Source organism: Cottoperca gobio, chromosome 20 (genome assembly GCF_900634415.1).
Source record: "Cottoperca gobio chromosome 20, fCotGob3.1, whole genome shotgun sequence".
In the NCBI taxonomy this organism is placed as follows: domain Eukaryota; kingdom Metazoa; phylum Chordata; class Actinopteri; order Perciformes; family Bovichtidae; genus Cottoperca; species Cottoperca gobio.
In genome coordinates, this window is record NC_041374.1 from 3125844 (window position 1) to 3143734 (window position 17891).

Sequence of the window (17891 nt, forward strand, 5' to 3'; positions counted from 1 at the left end):
TCAAAGCAGGCAGAGGGAAGTGTTAAAACATGCTCAATGTTGATTTGATTATTTTTCTGGATCACTGCGGTTTTGATACTGAAGAAGAGGGGGGGGGGGGGTCACTCACTCACACTCAGGGTTTTGATGCTGCCAAAATTGGAAGAGAAAATATTTGCAAAATCAATCATTGCTTTGTGTATTTTTCTGGGTCACTGAGATTGTCATACAATTTTCTGAATCAGTGGGGGGGGGGGGGGGGGGGGGACAGTCAAAATTATAAAATGCATTTTTTTTGTATTTTCATATATGATCATGTGAATGAAATATTTGGAGGCCGAAATGATGAATGGATGCATCATAGTGACCCCGTGTGAACCCATGTGTCAGTGGAAACAAATAGCTATGGATAATGATAAATGGTTGTGTGAAAACTGTAAAAAATAAATAATAATATATGCAAAATAATACACTTTTAGAGTTTGACCCCATTAACACCTTTTCCAGACACTGGCGTCACACTCACGTACGCATAACGAGTGTACTAAATCTTTTTATCTTAGTGGAAGCATATTGCCCCACACAAAATAAAATCATTCAAAACTTTCCCCTTTATTAAATACTTTGAGTTCATTTGCAGGGAAGGCATCACATGTTTATTTCATTTATTCATTGCTTGAGATGCAATATGGCATTTTAGCCATTTACCAGCGAGGGGAGAGAAAGAGAGACAGAGAAAGCACTTGTATGACAGAATAGGCACTCCCACAGTGTCATCCAATCTGGGCACCCCATTACCTCCTTCTTCTGCCCCATATGTGTATGTGTGTGTGTGAGGGTCTGTCTGTGTCTATGTGTGTGTGAACTAGTCCCCCCTCCTGTCTGTCTTGCTTGCTCCATGCAGCGTTTTGCCGCCTAGAGAAGGTGGTAGTCGTCTCTTTGAAGTATCACTTCAATTACGGGGTTTAACCCCACAGGTCAGCCCTTGATTATTTACACAAAGCTGGTGTAATTCTGCTGGAAAGCCTCGCCTTTGCCATGAATACAAAGCCGGGCTTCACTCTAATGGAGTGAATTTCACATCAGCACTCGTCCTGTTTTGACCTGCGTCTGATAGGGTTACATCATGTTTGGACAGTTGCACCTGACAGAACTAACAGAGAGTCTTGTAAAAAAAATGTAGAGACAGGCGACGTACAGTTACATATGTGTGAGATTATCGTGCATGCAGAAACAGCAAGAGCTGATATCTTCTTATACTGTAGCTGTAAAAAAGTAGAAAACCTCCCTGATGGGCATTAAGTAGTTCTATTTCAATGTTTCTGATGATGGTGACAAGCGACGTGTCACCATCAAAGATGCTTCAATGATCTTTTTTGTTTTCACCACATTGAAAGCTTGTTTATGTATTTTCTCTGCTTGGCCTGTCTGATAAATTGGGGCCATGTAAAAACTGATCTTGCCAGAAATGGCATTGAATAATAGATTGTTTTGTTGATCAGGTTGCTGTTTACTTACCCTTTTAAATCCCTATTCTGTCTCCTCTCAGCTGGTGGCCATCTATTGACTTGTTGTTATTTTTTCATGAAGTGAAGTGGGGGAAATACCAAGTGCTGCTATCACTCCTTCTTAAATAATATAAACAAGAGGTAAGGTCTATCTCATCTTCCCTGTTAGTTCATTTCAGCCTAGATGGCCCTCGTTCGCTGGAGCATGATGCGTGCAATGAAAATACAAGGGTCCTCTTCTCTCCGCGGCCCTGTGTGCACACCACCCCCATAAAAGTTGCAACTGCCAGCTCAGGTGGAAAAATGTTGCAGAGTAAAAGATGTATTCAATAAATAGAGAGGGACAGCATGGGGCCTGGGGAAAGTGCGCATGAGACGGAGGTTTGGAGAGTGGAATAATGGAAGAGAGGGTAGATGGGGCATGAGTGTACATTAAACAGTGGTGCTTGACGCCTGTGAGAGGAAGCACACAGCTGGGAATATAACTCTTAACTAGCATTGTCTCCTTTCAATTTAAAGGAGGAACCAGGCCTGTCATCCTTGTATTATTTCTCTTTTTTTAAAGGTGGATATCATAGAAGTTCAGCGTTCTAGTGGATTTCTTTGTGTCTGTGTATATTTCAGCCACACATCATATAGGAGATAATAAAACACTCTTATTGTTAGAAGCATGAAATATCACATCGTGGTACATCAGAGATTATAAACTACAATTACAACGTGATTTAGAGAGAACTGTACGTGAAGAGTAGTCGGCAGCAGAGCAGACAATTCAAAACAGTCAACAGTAAAGGATTATTGATTAAAATAGATGAACTATTGTGGGTTGTTACCGTCAGGGCTCGAGTCCCGTCGTCCAGGGGACAATAGAAAATGTGTCTGGGACGCAGTAAACTCATTATCAACACGTCCAGGGGACCACGCACCCTGTGTTGACTCTGATGATGCTAATCAGTGTTGAACACGGCAGGACGACAGCTAGTTAACGTTAGCAGCCAGTGGACAGAGGTTCCATAGAGTTGCATTAAGGTGCGTTCATGCTCTAATCGGTAAAAGTGAGTATCGGCCGGAGGTACATTATAATGTATTCACGATGTGTCAAATGTAATCTTGTTTTTGGTGAGACATTTTAATAAATACAGTTGTTTGAAGGAGATGTTTTCACAGCGATATATATATACATCTGTTTAATTGAATTGTTGTCAAGGAAAACATATTTGTGGCGATTCAATCACTTTAAAATAAACTGAAATTAACAGGTGGTGTCGAAAATGGAGCTCATCTGAACTATACAATATATAATATATATATATATATATATATATAATATATATATATATATATATGTATATATATATATATATATATATATGTATATATATATATATATATATGTATATATATATATATATATATATGTATATATGTATGTGACTTTCCCATAAGAAAACATGCGTGTGTCTTCATCTCTCACAATGAGGATGATTACAGATGATATTTGGGCATGAAAGATTTTCTATAATGCCAATCCATCACGCTGATACATAGCTGTCAAAAAGAGAAGAGAGATGTGTCTTTGTCGTCCTCCTACCAGTGAAAGAGCTCATATAAAAAAGGACAAATGATTCAGTCGCTATGTGAAGATGACAGCGTGAATACTGAAGAAAATGACAATCATTTGAATCTTTTGTCCAAGTTCCAGCAGTATATAAAGAGAAATTCAAGCAGTGTCATGGAAAATACTTTTCAATGTCTAATTGACTGAAATAGCATAAAGAGCGTTTTTTTTTAGAAATGGATGCTTGGATCCAAACTATTATCCGGCGACAGAAGATGGACGCACATTTTCTCCAACCCCTCTACATTTGAATAACATAAACAGCTGGCCCTCTGCGCTTTCAAAATCAAGCCAGTCACAAATCTCCAGAGCTGAAAACCCACAATGTCCTGGTGGCATGTCTTTGTGTCATCGATGCACATTCATTACACCTCCTCCTGTCTATTGCAGACAAGGCATCAATTTGAAGATGTGAGGTATCACAGTGCAGAAAATGTCACATTCTCCCCGTCAACAGAGCCAATGTTTGTCTTTCCGAGGCCGGGATAAAAGGAGTGGCCTCGGCATGCATCTCTGCCATCTTTCCATTCCCCACGGAGATATTTGAGTGCGAGATGAGTCTCCCCTTCCATGCTGTGTACACAGAGAGAAAAGAGAATTGGTACCAGAGCATACACACTTCGGAAGAATGGCACGTTTTTCCCCCCACCAATGGAAATCGAGAAAAAGTATTCAATTTGCAACATCTGCTTCACTTCAATAATTCAGTGCATTTGAATGTTTCATAAATAAACTGTTATCTGTAGAAGGAAGGATGTGGCATTGCAGTGGGAGCCGCTGGCTTTGTTTTTCATAAACAGCAACGATGATGTATTTGTCCCCACTGTTAACCCTTTCCGCCTTGACCTTTAACCCCTATTATATGGATTTCTTTGACAGAACACATTTGAGATATTATTTTTGAACTTGTTAGCACCGGATGATTTAGCTTTAGATGTCGAGTATTGCTCTGTATAGTTTAGAATTGAATGATTTCGGATTCGTTGAGATGGAATTATGACAATTCCTCCGCACGTTATAGTTGTTGTCATTACCGCCTGAAGACAATAGCCTAATAGGATCAAAAATGAGGCAACGGTGATTTCAGCCATGCAGCGCAGCTTTATTAACATCCTTTTATCTCTGATATCATCAAAAGCCTATCATCAACTAAAAGTTAACAGCACAAACCCTGAGCTCCTCTATCTCCTGAATGCGACGCACCATCATTTGCTGTGTTTTTTCTGGCCCCGTGACTGATTATCATTACCTTTTCTTGCAAATACCATGCTCATTACGTTAGTGTACAGCCAAAACATTAGTAGAGGGAGCCTATCTCTCTCCCATGAAGGGAGAGGGGAGGAGAAGAGCTATGGAGGCAGATTTTCCCCTAGCCTCAGCAGCCAGCCCTGGCGCGCTTGGCTATTAACCACAATGAACATGGGCTTTGTTATTAACATCTGTTCATCAGGGATCGGGCCCAGGCCTAATCACCCCTCACACCTTCTGTTTCTGCACAAGAAGAGAGGCAATCAAGGGCATCATTTGGCAGCTGGCTGGAACTACTAATGCTTTTCTCCTGCTCTACTCTGCCCCCCCCCCCCTCTCCCTTCATCGCCTTTTCTCTCTTCACTGCCATCATTTTTTCCTCTCTTTTCTCCCCTTATCCTCAAAAAATGTCTCTCCCACCCTCTTATGGGATTATGTTATTTGAGGAAAAAACACACACATACAGACAGGCTTGCAAAGGAAAACACGGACACGGACACACACACACACACACACACACACACACACACACACACACACAGGCAGAGGCAGAGAGTGAACCTTTGATAGCAGCGAGATGGTAGATTTACTGATGGCCGTAACAGTCCGGCGCCATGGGTGGTTCACATGATCTCAACCTCATCTCAGTCTCTCTCTCGCCTGCTCCCTCCACTGTATCGCGGGCAGATGTTCACAGGCTCATATCAGCCCCCCAATACCACGTTCAGACAGGGTGTGAGAGGAAAAGACAGACACAGGACGAGATAGAGAGAAAGATGTGAGATCCAACAATGGCGAGAAAGCGAGAGATAATAGCAACATCGACAGATTACCAGTGGGAGATACTATATGTCAATACAAAAAAAAAAAAAATCCCTGCTGCAGGTTCATTCCCAGAGCCGAGGGAATAGGTTTTTTCAAGGTAAAATATGTGACACTCGTACATCTTGAGCAGTGAACTATTGAGTTACTCCTTTTTTTTAAATTGCAGTTTCTTTCATGGTTTTTATTCTTGAGGATGTTTCCGGCTCTCCGTGCATGTTTGTCTGTGTCAGTGCTGTTGTGACCATATGATATGTATTTTTCGGCTGCGTTTTATGCCAGAGATTGCAGCATTTGTTGTCGTCGGATTAATCCCTTTGTCAGCTCCGGCCTCTTGAACACATTGTGTCTCCTTCTGTTACCCACAGGAAGGAAGGACTGGGGCATCTGTGTTTGGGTAGGCTATGTCTAAATCAGCACTCCTTGTCCTATCGCAGTAAGGCTACACGTACACACACACACACACACACACACACATATGCTCTCTCTCTCTTTCTCTTCCAGTCTCTCTGAATGTCTGTTTCTAACTGAGAACAACATGTCCTCTTCTGTCTCAGTAGAGGGGCTTCACAACACAAAGGCCTTTCATGTTTGGATGTGGGTCTGTGATGGCTGTCACATTCTGGCTAAGTTCTCCAGGGCTGTCAGCTTGAGATGATGTTTACCAGGATGCTGCTGTCAATCACAAAAGTTGCTATTACTGATATTGCCTTGCAATATTTCTTTGCTGCTAAAGGGTCGATTCACCCGAAACACAAAAAAAAAAACTATCTGGGCACATAAAGCAAAACTGTGCAAGGCTAGATATTACTGCAATTTAAAATCTTTATCATCACGTCAGTGTAGCAACTGAAATATCCAGGGCCATGCAGCGTTAGCCTCCGTGTTTAGCACAGCTTCATATAGTGCATATTTAATGACCTTGTGACCCCTAAGAGATACTGCTTTTAATGTGAGGAAGCACGAAAAATAAGAGTGACTCAGAGTTGTTTTAACCAACAGAACTCGGCGCCTTCATAATGCAATTTGAACGCTGACCGTTGCGCCGGAGATTTTAGCGTGTTATGCTAGTAGCGGCTAATGTTAGCCTCGTGCAGAGATGAGTCTGGTGAGCTCACTTCTTTTCTAACGCCACATCCGCAGATTCTTTGTTTTATTTTCAAACCTTGAGGCACAAAAGCTTTATGCAACTTATAATTTGACGTGTACACTTCTACATTAGAATAACAAATGAACAAATTAAATCAAACTATTTGGTAACCGTTCAGTAACTGTAGTAAGTTAAACACTGATGGGTGTACCATATCATGCCATAAGTGTTTTGTATGACATCACATGTAAACATACTTAATTTCATTTGAATCCTTCCCTCATATGGAGTTGCTGGTCTTTCAGTGAGTTAGCTCTTCATTCATCCACATCCAAAACTTAATGCATCCATATGTTCATGTGGATGTTAGCGTAATTCAATCTCACTCAGTTTACACCCGTTTCACAGACCTAATTGACTTCAGATATTTGCAGTAAGATGAGGCTAAAACACGCTTTCTTACAACATTTAACATACACACAAACACCATACAATCTCTCGCACCCCCCACCATGTGTACTACTGCTAAGTGTGAACAGGATTTGTCCAATTAGCCTGTTTGCAGGCTTGGAGCATCACTTTTAATGAGGTATCAGGTCCTCAAGGTCATTTCCGCTTTTCCAGCCCGTGTGTACGTGTGAGTGTGTGTTTTCTCTTCCCCTCTGTTTGTTTGTGTTCTCTTTTTTAATTGAAAAATGTTGACTCAGGTTGTCTCCATCTGTTAAGTGAGGAGCAGCATGACCGCAAATAATTATGACCTTTGCAGTCTGTCTTCTCCCAGAATGCCGTTCTGTCACAGAGAGCAGTGCTTGTGAAGAGAAACAAAAAAAAGTGTTGTTGCACTTTCTTTCTGAATACAAATATATTACCTGAGGATACTTACTGCTGTGTGATCATTTAGAGAATTGACTCTGATTGTGTAAAGACTTGTGTATTTTCCTTCCATCGTCGTACTACGACACGTTTGTCTGTAATTCATATTTGCTTCCTCCCTTCACTCCCTTTTTCCATTTCTAGCCGCAGGGGTCAAAGATAACGCACTCGGTTGACGTTAGTCAACAATAGCTTTTTGGTCATGGCTCACAACATCCACACTTTACCTCTACAGACAAGGGTCGTCAATTTTATTGTTTAAAAGTCATTCTGCCTAACATTTATTGACTCCATTTTCTTTCATTTCTTGACCTAACTACCCGTTCAGTTCGTCTCCTTCTCACTCGATGGCTTCAGTGCATATGTATTCAGCACGCAAGGCCTCTCTCATTTCCAGCGTTCCCTTCATTGTCGTCTCATTCTTCACGGACAGTGCTATTTCTGTAATGGTGCACGGTCAACCATTATCTCAATATCGCACATTTGTCTGTCTAAGGCATTTGCCCATATACAGATGGAGCTTTTCACCTTGGTGTCACCTAGACGTGCCTCGTCCACAGCGTGTCAGTCTGATACCTCAAACCAAACCTTACAGAGCTAACACAGCTAGCTAAGCCAAACCACCACCCACATAAATACCTGTGATTCAATGGGAGGAAGCGTGCCCACAGTGGAAATGATAACAGTGGAACTGGTCTAGGCCTATATAGCCAGGGGAGTGCTAGTGTCCCTCCTCTGTCAAAGTAAAAACAGTGAGGTGCTAAACACCTTCCATCCCAGCAGTGGCGGGGGGCTCCCAATGCCATTAGAAAAAGTGTGGAGAAACACTTGGAGTGTCAATTCCTCAGGCTGGTTATACTGCCAGTCTCTGTGTGTCCAGGGATGCCATCGTCATGCCAGTAGGACAGAGAGACAGGGGGGTGGGTGATCAAGGAGCCATATATTGAGAATCAAGGAGAGATGGGGGATGGGGGTAGAGGTGGAAGGATGTGAGGGATGTACTGTGCTACTGTATATGAGGTCTGACCCTGGGATGGGTATTTAACTACTTACCGGCAGGCGTGGTGTACTGAAGAGCCCACCAACACAAACAGGAGAGGCTGGAGTATTGCACTAATGACTCTGCATGCATTAACATACACACAGGCATGCGTGCATGCAATGACAGAAACATACACTACTCCACACACACACACACACGATAGCAAAGAAAAGTAGACCGGGCCTTGATGGGTTAAATGGCCTTGTCCCCCCTGTGTGGAGGGGGAATGTGCTCCTGTGCTGTGAGCGATCGCTTCCTCTCTCTGGGGCTCCAGCATGGGGCCAGACTGGTGGCTGTTAGCTGGAGATGGATGACTTCTCATCCTGCCTCTTCCGACAAGTAGAGTGCACGGGCAGAAAACAACACAGAAAGCCTGAGCATGCAGCCAGGAGGAGCACCTACTCACACGGTGGACAGTGCTGCATGAGTCTGTGTGAAGGGGAATAAAATGACAAGTGGATCCACATAGATGAATCAGCTTCAAGATTAATATACTGTATTACCTAAGATACCGTATTTCATCACAGGGGGGGTAGGGCTGTGTATTGGCAAGGATCTGGCGATATACAATTTATTTAATCTAATTTTAGGAAAACTTTCATAGTATGAAAAAAACCCATTGACATACTGACAAATCTGAGTAAAACAAAGTTGACTCGTAACACTGCTTTGTTTGCAATTTGAGATAAAGGTAAAAAAAAAAGTGCCAGATTTTTTAGGTAAACAAGTTAAGTAAATGTAAATATGTAAATAGACATGTGTTACATATGGATGCTACAACAAATCTTTAAATCAGGCTGCAAGTTAAATTCAAATTAAATGAATGATTTACACATTAATTCAAATTAGTCTGAATGTGTTTTAAAAAATAAATAATTTAAGTGATAGACGTAATACACTGATATTTTATTGATTGTGTAAACCTGCTAAATATCTTGATGGTTGACAAACGTATATTGTACCATGGTATGCATTGTGATTATGTCCACAATTTTATTAAATGGAGAAAAAGCGTTCAGCTCGGCCCATGTGTGTGTGTGTGTGTGTGTGTGTGTGTGTGACCGCATGAGTTACTGCAACTTCATCTTCACTCTACATGGTCCAAGAATGGAGGTCACCCTCACAGCCCGGTACAAAGACTGGACTGATCCTGCGGTGTTGACTTTAACATAACGTCCCACATCCCCTCCGCAGTGTTCAGAGAGGCCTGAACAATGTATCTAAAGTGAAGTTCTCCCAGCAGGTGGAGGTTCAAACGGGTCCCAGACCAGAGGCGCCTTGGGAGGGATCGGATGGCTGCTGCCTTAAGGCCTGGCCATAGTTTGACCCGCACTAAAAAACAGGCCTGTTCCAGACCATTGCTGCTCTCCCCCTGCTAAAACAACACCAGGGAAAGTGTGCGTCAATACATGTATGGGTTTGGGGTGTAAATGGTCTGTGTGTGTGCAGCTATGAGTGGTGAAAGAAGGGCATGTCAAGGTGTACATGCACCTGAAAACACTGACCCAGACCTGGGTAAACACACAAATGACCACCTCGTGGGTTTCCTGCTTTGAACTCCTGTGACGTGCAGCTGAATGTGTCAGTGCACAAACATATGACCCGTGTGTGTGTGTGTGTGTGTGTGAAGCATTCTTCATGTGAGGTCAAATGTGTTATAGATCTACATGAAAGCATGTTAAAGTTGTCTTCTGCTGAGTATTCTTAAAGTTCTTCACGCTGAGATTGATACACGAGTTATCCAAACTTCCATGAGAAGTTTAAGCTTAGTCTTGTTTTCCTTATGACATAATTACATTTAAAGCACTGCAAATAGGGCAGACATGCGATAGGTCTGGGACTACTGAACATCTTAACGGCCGTTGATGGCCACCAGCTGCTAGGCCCCGCCCTCTGGTCATTGACTGATGGGCCAAACTTGACCTTCTCTGCGAGCTGCAAGGGGTACGGGGCTGGGGGATTGAAAACATCCTCTCGGAGTGATGGCTGTTTCAGGGGCTGGAGACATGAGAAACATGGCCTGCCAGTCACACACTCTCCGTGCTATCAAAAAGAGCCAGCAGTGGCATGCCAGACATGTCACCCATGCGCCAGGCAGACTTCGCAGGCCAAGCTGAGCCAGCAGGACGCCACCAGGTCGACTAACGTTACCCGATAGAGAGAGGCTATGTTTACAAAGGAGGTAGAGGCAATGTGAGGTTTTAAAGATTCTTGCGTTGCCTATTGCAATAGAACGTATTAGGTATTATGTACTGTAGCTGAGCCGGCTGCAGAAACGCAGTGTTATACTGTGGTTTCTGCTTCTTGGATTGTATCCAACGTTCAGCAAGACATCTGCTCTATTGACAGGAATGCCATAGCCTGGCGACTGACAAAAAGAGAAAATATGCATACTGTATGTCTATGTGAATGCATGTGTGTAGATACAGGAATGGTCCCTAGATCATATCATTAGCACATTATATAGGACTATATGAGAGAAGACTTTCAGCACATCTAAATACATGTTTTGTGCCGTAATTGAGCAGAAAGCCCAAAAAAGGATTTTTAATCTTAATGTGTTCACAAAGAAGATCAGCGGCCCTGGCTGGCCATTCTTTATTATGGGGCTGGCAATGACACACATAGAAAACACACCCTTACGTGTAAAAAATATTGTTCCCAATGCATGAATTTCTGTTGAGCATCCAGTGTGTACAACATTCTGTGATTTTAGGAAACACATGAAAAAAGAAAAGCAGGTGAGAGGGAAAGGGAACAGGGGAGACAACAGCAAAAGTGCCCTTGATTGTAATTGACAAAAAGGCCATTTTGGGGACATGGGGGTGGGTTATATGTGGGTCTGATGTTTGATTTGAGGCTGATTTGAAGAGTCCCGCAATTTAAATCAGCAACATGAACTCTAAACGGCATCTAGACGTGATTTTGCTTTTTCCTTTTTATGAGCCATTAGTCTGAGACAGAACTTTAACTAACTTTATATATATTTAGATATATATGTCGGAACTCTTTGAAAAGATGTACCATGCGTGGGGGAAATAAGTGATCCGATGCTGGTCATGCAGTCTGATCCCAGTCCGCCTCAAAAAAAAGGTTATTTTGGCTTCTCTCTGTCTTCAGGCGGTAACGAGGAGCTCAGATGATCACATTGCGGCTGTAAGTCGCTGGTGAGCGAGCAGGAAGAGTGACATGTGGAAGAGTCACAAGAGCTGTGGGTAGAAACCTCTCACTGGAGAAGCAGGTATGCCAGAGCTGTGCAGACCCTCTGAATGAAAAGCAGCTACATGTGACTTGGGGATTGGGTTGAGTTAGCCACATATAATGTTAAAGGGGACATCTCCTGATAGTCATGCTTGAGAAACGGCATGAGAAAATGATGTGCACCCAGGTGGTCAAATGCTCTTTTTGTCTCTCAGCAGACAACCAGTGCTGCTTTTATTGCTGTTCATCACTTTAAAGGAGGACCCATGGCGGGTGTTTACGGTTCCTCGCTTCCCCTCGGTCCTGCATGCTTCCATGCTCCCTTCGCCAAACGAGCAGGGGCTTTTGTTGTAGGAGGGGAAGTGAAAACTTGTAAGGGCTTATAGTATATGGCGTGAATATATGGTGTGCGAGTAATAAACCATACATCTATTCACGTCGAGTCCAGACGATTCCACATGCGCGTCGTGAGGACCCCATATGGGCACCCAATTTAATTTATACAATGACAAAAAAAGAACACTCAATTTATTTGATGCCATATTATACGTTTACAATAGTGGTCCTTTTGGGCACATGCTGGAACATGTTGCTGCCAGTCATTAGGCCCAGATTAATACTTACATAGATATACATAAAGCCCAACAGAATGATTTTTGCTCTGAGTTGGCATCCATAAATTGTGGAGATATAGTGTCGCCAGATAGAAGGCATATGGCCGTGGTAGGACACTGCTCCTTGTAATTGAGGAGCAGAGCAAGCAGTCCATAAAGATGCCAAGACATAGTTAAATATTTATGTAGATGAATGGAGTAATAAATAAATGGTTAAATGAATAATGGCTCGACTAACGTGATCGCAATAGATAAGTCATGTTTTATTCAGGTTCTCTAACCCGTTCGGAGAGAGAACAGGACGTTATTTTAATGAGTCGTTTGTTTAAATTGCCTCTGAGTTAAAGTGAAGAGATGGTATTTTGACAAAAGTGCATTTTCAATTATTAGTTTAATAATAGTATGCCCTTAAAAGTTATACAGGGCTACTGTACAAATGTGGTGATTTCATGTAATATTAAATAATAATAATAATAATAATAAAAGAATCCACTGCTAAATGGTTATGTTGTAAAATGTGAGTTAATCAGCTCCTAGCTTCATATTGTAATATTAGTGTTCCGCTATCTAACAAAACCATTTCCTCCCTTTATAGACGGATGAAAGTTGCCCTGTGCTTTTCTTCTGTGTGTCTCTGGACTCCCCGCTGAGCTTGACCAGATTGCTGTTTAGGCATGCCCTCTACAGGCCAACAGCGGAACTGAAAGTCCACAGGCAAGAGGAAAAGTGTCCTCTGAGATCATCTCTGCACAAATGACTATGAAGGGATACGAGGAGGCATTATTAATCACAAGAAAACATTTGGTTGTCAAGCAATTCTATACGATTCAAACTTTTGAAATCCATTCACCAAATTCTAAATGTGGTCAGCGTCGTCACTGCATCGTGCGCCGAGCCTGCGAGATGCTAAAACGGTGTGCAGAGACACAGAGACACAGAGTCCCACTGAGAAGTCAGTACCACAGCAGACGTGAAGCTGTCCACAGCATGCCATCAGGGTTTCACTCTTTGTCCTTCAGATTCTTCCCTCTTCCACCCATGGATAACACAAAACATATTCCGTTGTACCGCCACAGTCACAAACACAGCTCGTCTCAGATCAAGAGGTCCGCAGCTCAAAGTGTCCGGTAAAAAGGAAAATATGTGTCATTATTTATTTTTCTAACAAGGAGACGGTGTAAACAATATTTGATGTCCAATATATTCGTCATTCTATAATAAATGTGAGTGAGTGAATCACTTGTTATTTTGCAGGTGACCCTCTTGATCTCCCTGAGGCCCTGCGGGTCCGTTGACATTTTAAAGACCCCACTTTAAGAACTTTACTGTACAAAAAACACAATATTTATTTATAATATAAGAGGAAGCTTCACAAAAAAAAAAAAATCAGGAATAAAAAAAGCTTTTTAGGAGATACTAAGCGAAAGAAAGAAGAAGAAAAGGGAGAACCTCAGCGTGAATTCATGATTTGTATGTATAACTGCATGATATTTTGGTGGAGGAAATCATTTTCAGGGGGTTGTTGTTTGTGCTCACGTCCTTGTTTGCCTGTGTGTTCATTAGTGTGTGTATTTGTCTGCGTATGGCCGAGTGTGTATTTGTCTAGCCTTTGAAGGCTATTCCTTCCCCTGTGTGTCTTTATTGTGGGGCAGCTGAGACCCTGCCTGTAGCTGTCCAGCACCCAGACTCAGACACCAGCTGCATTCACCGTCACAGACCTCTGCCGGCTTTTGATGTCCGCACTGCTGCCCAGCCTCTGACCACGGAGACACAGTGTATCCACCAACCATCTTAAGTAAAAAAAAAAAAAAAAAAAACAAGACAGAAACAACTCACTCCTATTTATATGTTTTTATTATCTAACGGGAGAGAAAAATTTGTTTGATATCTGTGGACAAAAAACAAGCTGTTCGGGTCTGGGCACTCTGGGGTGTCTGACTGATTGACTGCATGGGCAAAGTTCCCAGGGTCTGTCTTTGTGTCCAACTGCTTTTCAAACAGCCCCAGGCTTGAGAGAGTTTTGCCTCGGGCAGAAAAATGATAAATTAGAATTACATTTTACCAAATCAGAGTGTCTAGGTTTGGACAAGAAAGGTGCAAGAATGAAATGAGGAAGCCTTTTATCATGTGGAATCAAAGGACAATGGTGTTGACGTGAATGTATTTGTCCTTCGGAAGAGTAATCATATGAATATGCAAAATAAAAGACAGGGCTTCCCGCTGCTGTGTTGATGCAATTGATAGGACACTTTTGAATTTGATTTGGTTTGTAGTTTACATTTTTGCCCATTAGCATTGAGACGCACAACCTAAGACACTGACTTCGAGTTGCTCTTGATCATGTGCAGTTTGTTCTGAATGAAGTTATTATCAATAATATTGGTGTATATGTACATTGATTTAGCTTATAAACCAATTCAATGGAGAAGTAAGCATGATATACACCTACGCACAGGCATACAGGAACACTTTAATCAGTTTACAGGTAAGCATTGCCATCTACAATCCTCTCTCTCTCTCCTTTACTTATCCACTGTGAGCACAGACTGTCCTTCAAGGCAGCAAGGTGAGTGCAGAGCTGTCCAGCCTGTGATGAGTGGAGCAGAGGGGGCAGGCTTCAAACAAACGGCCTCTTAAGAGAAAGAGAAAGAAAGAAAAGAGACAACACTACGTATTGATCCTATTATCCTTTGTGCTTTCATAAAAGAGCTTTCAGAGACACTCGTTTGTATCAAAATGTCTCCAGAATTTCACCAGGTATAATGACAATTCCATCACAGGCTGGTGCTGTAAGCGCCGACAGATGATACATCCACGTAAACCCCTGGATAGTTGCTCGCTTCACGATCGTTGTTAGCCTTAAAGCCCTTGCACAAGCAACTCACAAAAGTCTAATGGTCTTTATCATAAATATGAGTACTGCAAAGGTTATAGTTAGATAGATATGTCCCTGCGCCCCATTTAGTTGCATAGCAGACACTTTTGACTGATGCTACTTTCAAACGGGTAGAAGCACATTGATAGAGGAGGCTTAGAGCTAAATAACAAGAAGGTTACTCTCAGGGTAATCTTAATGCAGGTGAAATATCTACTCTTGTGTAAAGGTTATCTCAATATAACTTCTACGTTGTTCTCTCAAATCTCAGCAACCTCCTCCGTTACACTAATGGAAGACCTTGCCATTTCACGATAGCATGACTTAGAGTGGAACTTAGAAACCTGCATCTCTACGCGTAACCCTCGCACAGACTCCGCCGCTTTCTCTCCTCGAGCTGGACGACCGCGGACAGACGAGGAAAAACTATTTAAGTTTTGACTAATAGTTTACTTGACTGAATTATAATCACATGATAATATCTATTGACTATCATTGATTTGCTATTAGAGCACTAGTTTAACGTTGATTTATAGCAGCAGAGCTGTCGAGTCCAAGGCCATAAAGGAATCATTGACAAGCAGCAATAGCCCTCCTTAACATGCCCCCAAGGTCCCCTTCAGCACCCGATCGATCGCTGACCTCTACAGCTATAATTTACAGGCAATAGCTTTCCACCTTTTTCGGAGAATGATGTACAGTATCTGTCAGAGTGGAAAAGGGATACATTGTTCTTAACCTTGAGCTAATAGGCTTATATAATCTGGAAAGAGAAATACAATCAGGTGTACAAATGTATGTCCTATGTGTCTTTGACTACATGTACAGGGCAGCAGCTCTGGATTCTTTTTTATTTTCTTTATTGATCATTTTGCCGTTACAATAGTCAGAAAATGGGGCTTCTGGCGGACTAGTGGCTAAGACGCATACTATGTACTCGTTCCATTCTGTCAGGGGACCTTTGTGTCATGTCACTCTCCGTCCCATCATCTCTCTACGGTCAAACGAAAACAAAGAAAGTTAAAATCACAATTCCCCAATGCCGTCCCACAGACGTCTTCAAACAGCTCGTTTTCTTCTTACCAAAAGGTCCAAAACCAAAATATATTCAGGTTACAATGATGAGAAAAGCTCAAATCTTCACATTTAAGAAGCTTGAAAGGTGCCTCACATTATTACTCCATTACCAAAAACACTTGAAGATAGTTTGAGCTCCAAACATTGGATTGTAGTCGTACCCCTACACACTGTAAACACCAGAACACGCCTTTTTCTCTCCATATTAGCAGCACATTTTAAGTAGGGGATGTCAACAATACTAACCGTTTCTACCTTGCAGGGAATCTTTTATTGTTATAATTATTTTGTGGAGAGATATTGTCCAAATCACAAAAGTTAGTAGTAAATATAAAATGAGTTAATAATGTCCCAGACGACGTGTGCAGTGGTTTACGTACATGCTGGAGTATCTAAGTCGGTTGAGTGCACTTGGTTATAAAAGCCACGGTGGCTGCCCATTAAGGAGGACCTGGGGGGACAGAGTATCTCTCACCGAGTGACCTTTATTATGAAAAGAGCCTGTGGGTCATTGCATGTGACACATATGTATTAGGCTGATTAGGGCTGCGGCCCTGACCGAGGTCCGCAGGTGTCCAGCAGCGTGACACCAGACTCTCTCTCTGTCCGAATTAAGAGTAAATGATGGAGGCATGCATGTGACCTTTTTAGTTGGAGGAGAAAACGACTTTACTTGCCATCCGGTGAGAGGAAAGGCCGATGATTTGCGTAGAGCGCTGTTGTTCTCTGGAAGGCACAGTGAGGGATGTCTGTGTTTGTGTGTGATGACGCCGTTTAGATTGGCACTCGATTGCACTGTCCATTTGATAAAAGGAGTTGTTGCGTGACGCAAGCTTACAACTTTCTTTAAGTTGCACGTGCACACGCGTACATGCCTTGCACGCGGCGTGTGTCCGTCGGTCAAAAGAATCCACTCGGACAGGTGGTGCGGGTGAGTAATCCATTAGAAGGATACAGAATCCCTTCCTCAGCAGAGCGCAGTTTGAATGCACTCCGCAAGACCTTGACAGGCCCCAGAGCCAGGGGCCTGTCAAGCCAGGAGGCAGAGTGATGGAGAGCCCCCACCATGGTGCACTGGACCCTGGCTCTCACCCACGCACTGCCACTGAGGCCGCACACTCAGGGGCCTACGCTCACTGCAACACAATCCAGATGTACTCTACTGTGCGTGTGTGCAGGTATGCATGCGCTGGGCGTACACGCACATGTTCTTCTCACTAAGGGTATGGGACTGTGCCAACAAAGGGTCAATGCAGATTAGGATATTTCCTGCTAGTCTCCTGTCTGTTGGTCTCAGGGGCTCAGATATTTCCATTATTGCAGGAAAATTCACTCAAATCCCTAAACCTTGTCAGCCAATGACATGAAGTCCCAGAGGACGTCGGGCTTTAGCTCTGAGGGACATTAATGAAAAGGCAAGCAGCTCCCTGAAGACACACCACGAGCGCCGCGGCAGATAATGGCCGAGAGAGACTGAGAGCAGGGCTGCTTCTTACACAAGTCTTTGCCGTAATCATTACCGCTGATCTGACATAAGCAACCATGAAAGTGTCACAAGTCATGAAGCTTTTGTTTATGTAGACAGATTCCTGACAGGAAACCGATGCCCTCCCTGTAGCGATTGTGGTAGTTGGCAAAAACGCTCACCGGTGATTAAACACAGAAGTTTGATCAAGCAAGAAGTGTCTTTATGTGTGTGTTTTCCTGCGCCTGTGCACACACACCCTGCAACACCGTCTGTGTACATACTCGTGATATGCGATATACCTGCTGAATGTTCGCTAATACAGTCAATGATTTCAAATTAGCGGTAAGCCATCACCACGGTGAACACAATGCCGTTGTGATTATAAATCAGATCTCGCAGGACTTATTAGAGCAGAAGGGGAAGCTCCGACTTCACTAATTGGTGCAATGATTTTTCTTAAATAAGTGTGTGTGATT

At 42.7% G+C, this 17891-nt stretch overlaps 1 protein-coding gene across 4 annotated transcripts in view; it reads right to left on the minus strand.

The window, feature by feature from the left end:
• Nucleotides 1-17891, minus strand: part of agtr1b (angiotensin II receptor, type 1b) — a 343860-nt gene that overhangs the window by 133499 nt on the left and 192470 nt on the right. For 3 of the 4 annotated variants that reach the window (XR_003834231.1, XR_003834233.1, XR_003834232.1), the window contains one exon: nt 2895-3678. The exons of the other annotated variant lie outside the window; for it this stretch is intronic. The gene's annotated coding sequence lies outside the window, so the exon portion shown is untranslated. Of the gene's footprint in view, nt 1-2894; nt 3679-17891 lie in introns of those variants that run through there. 4 annotated transcript variants of the gene reach the window in all.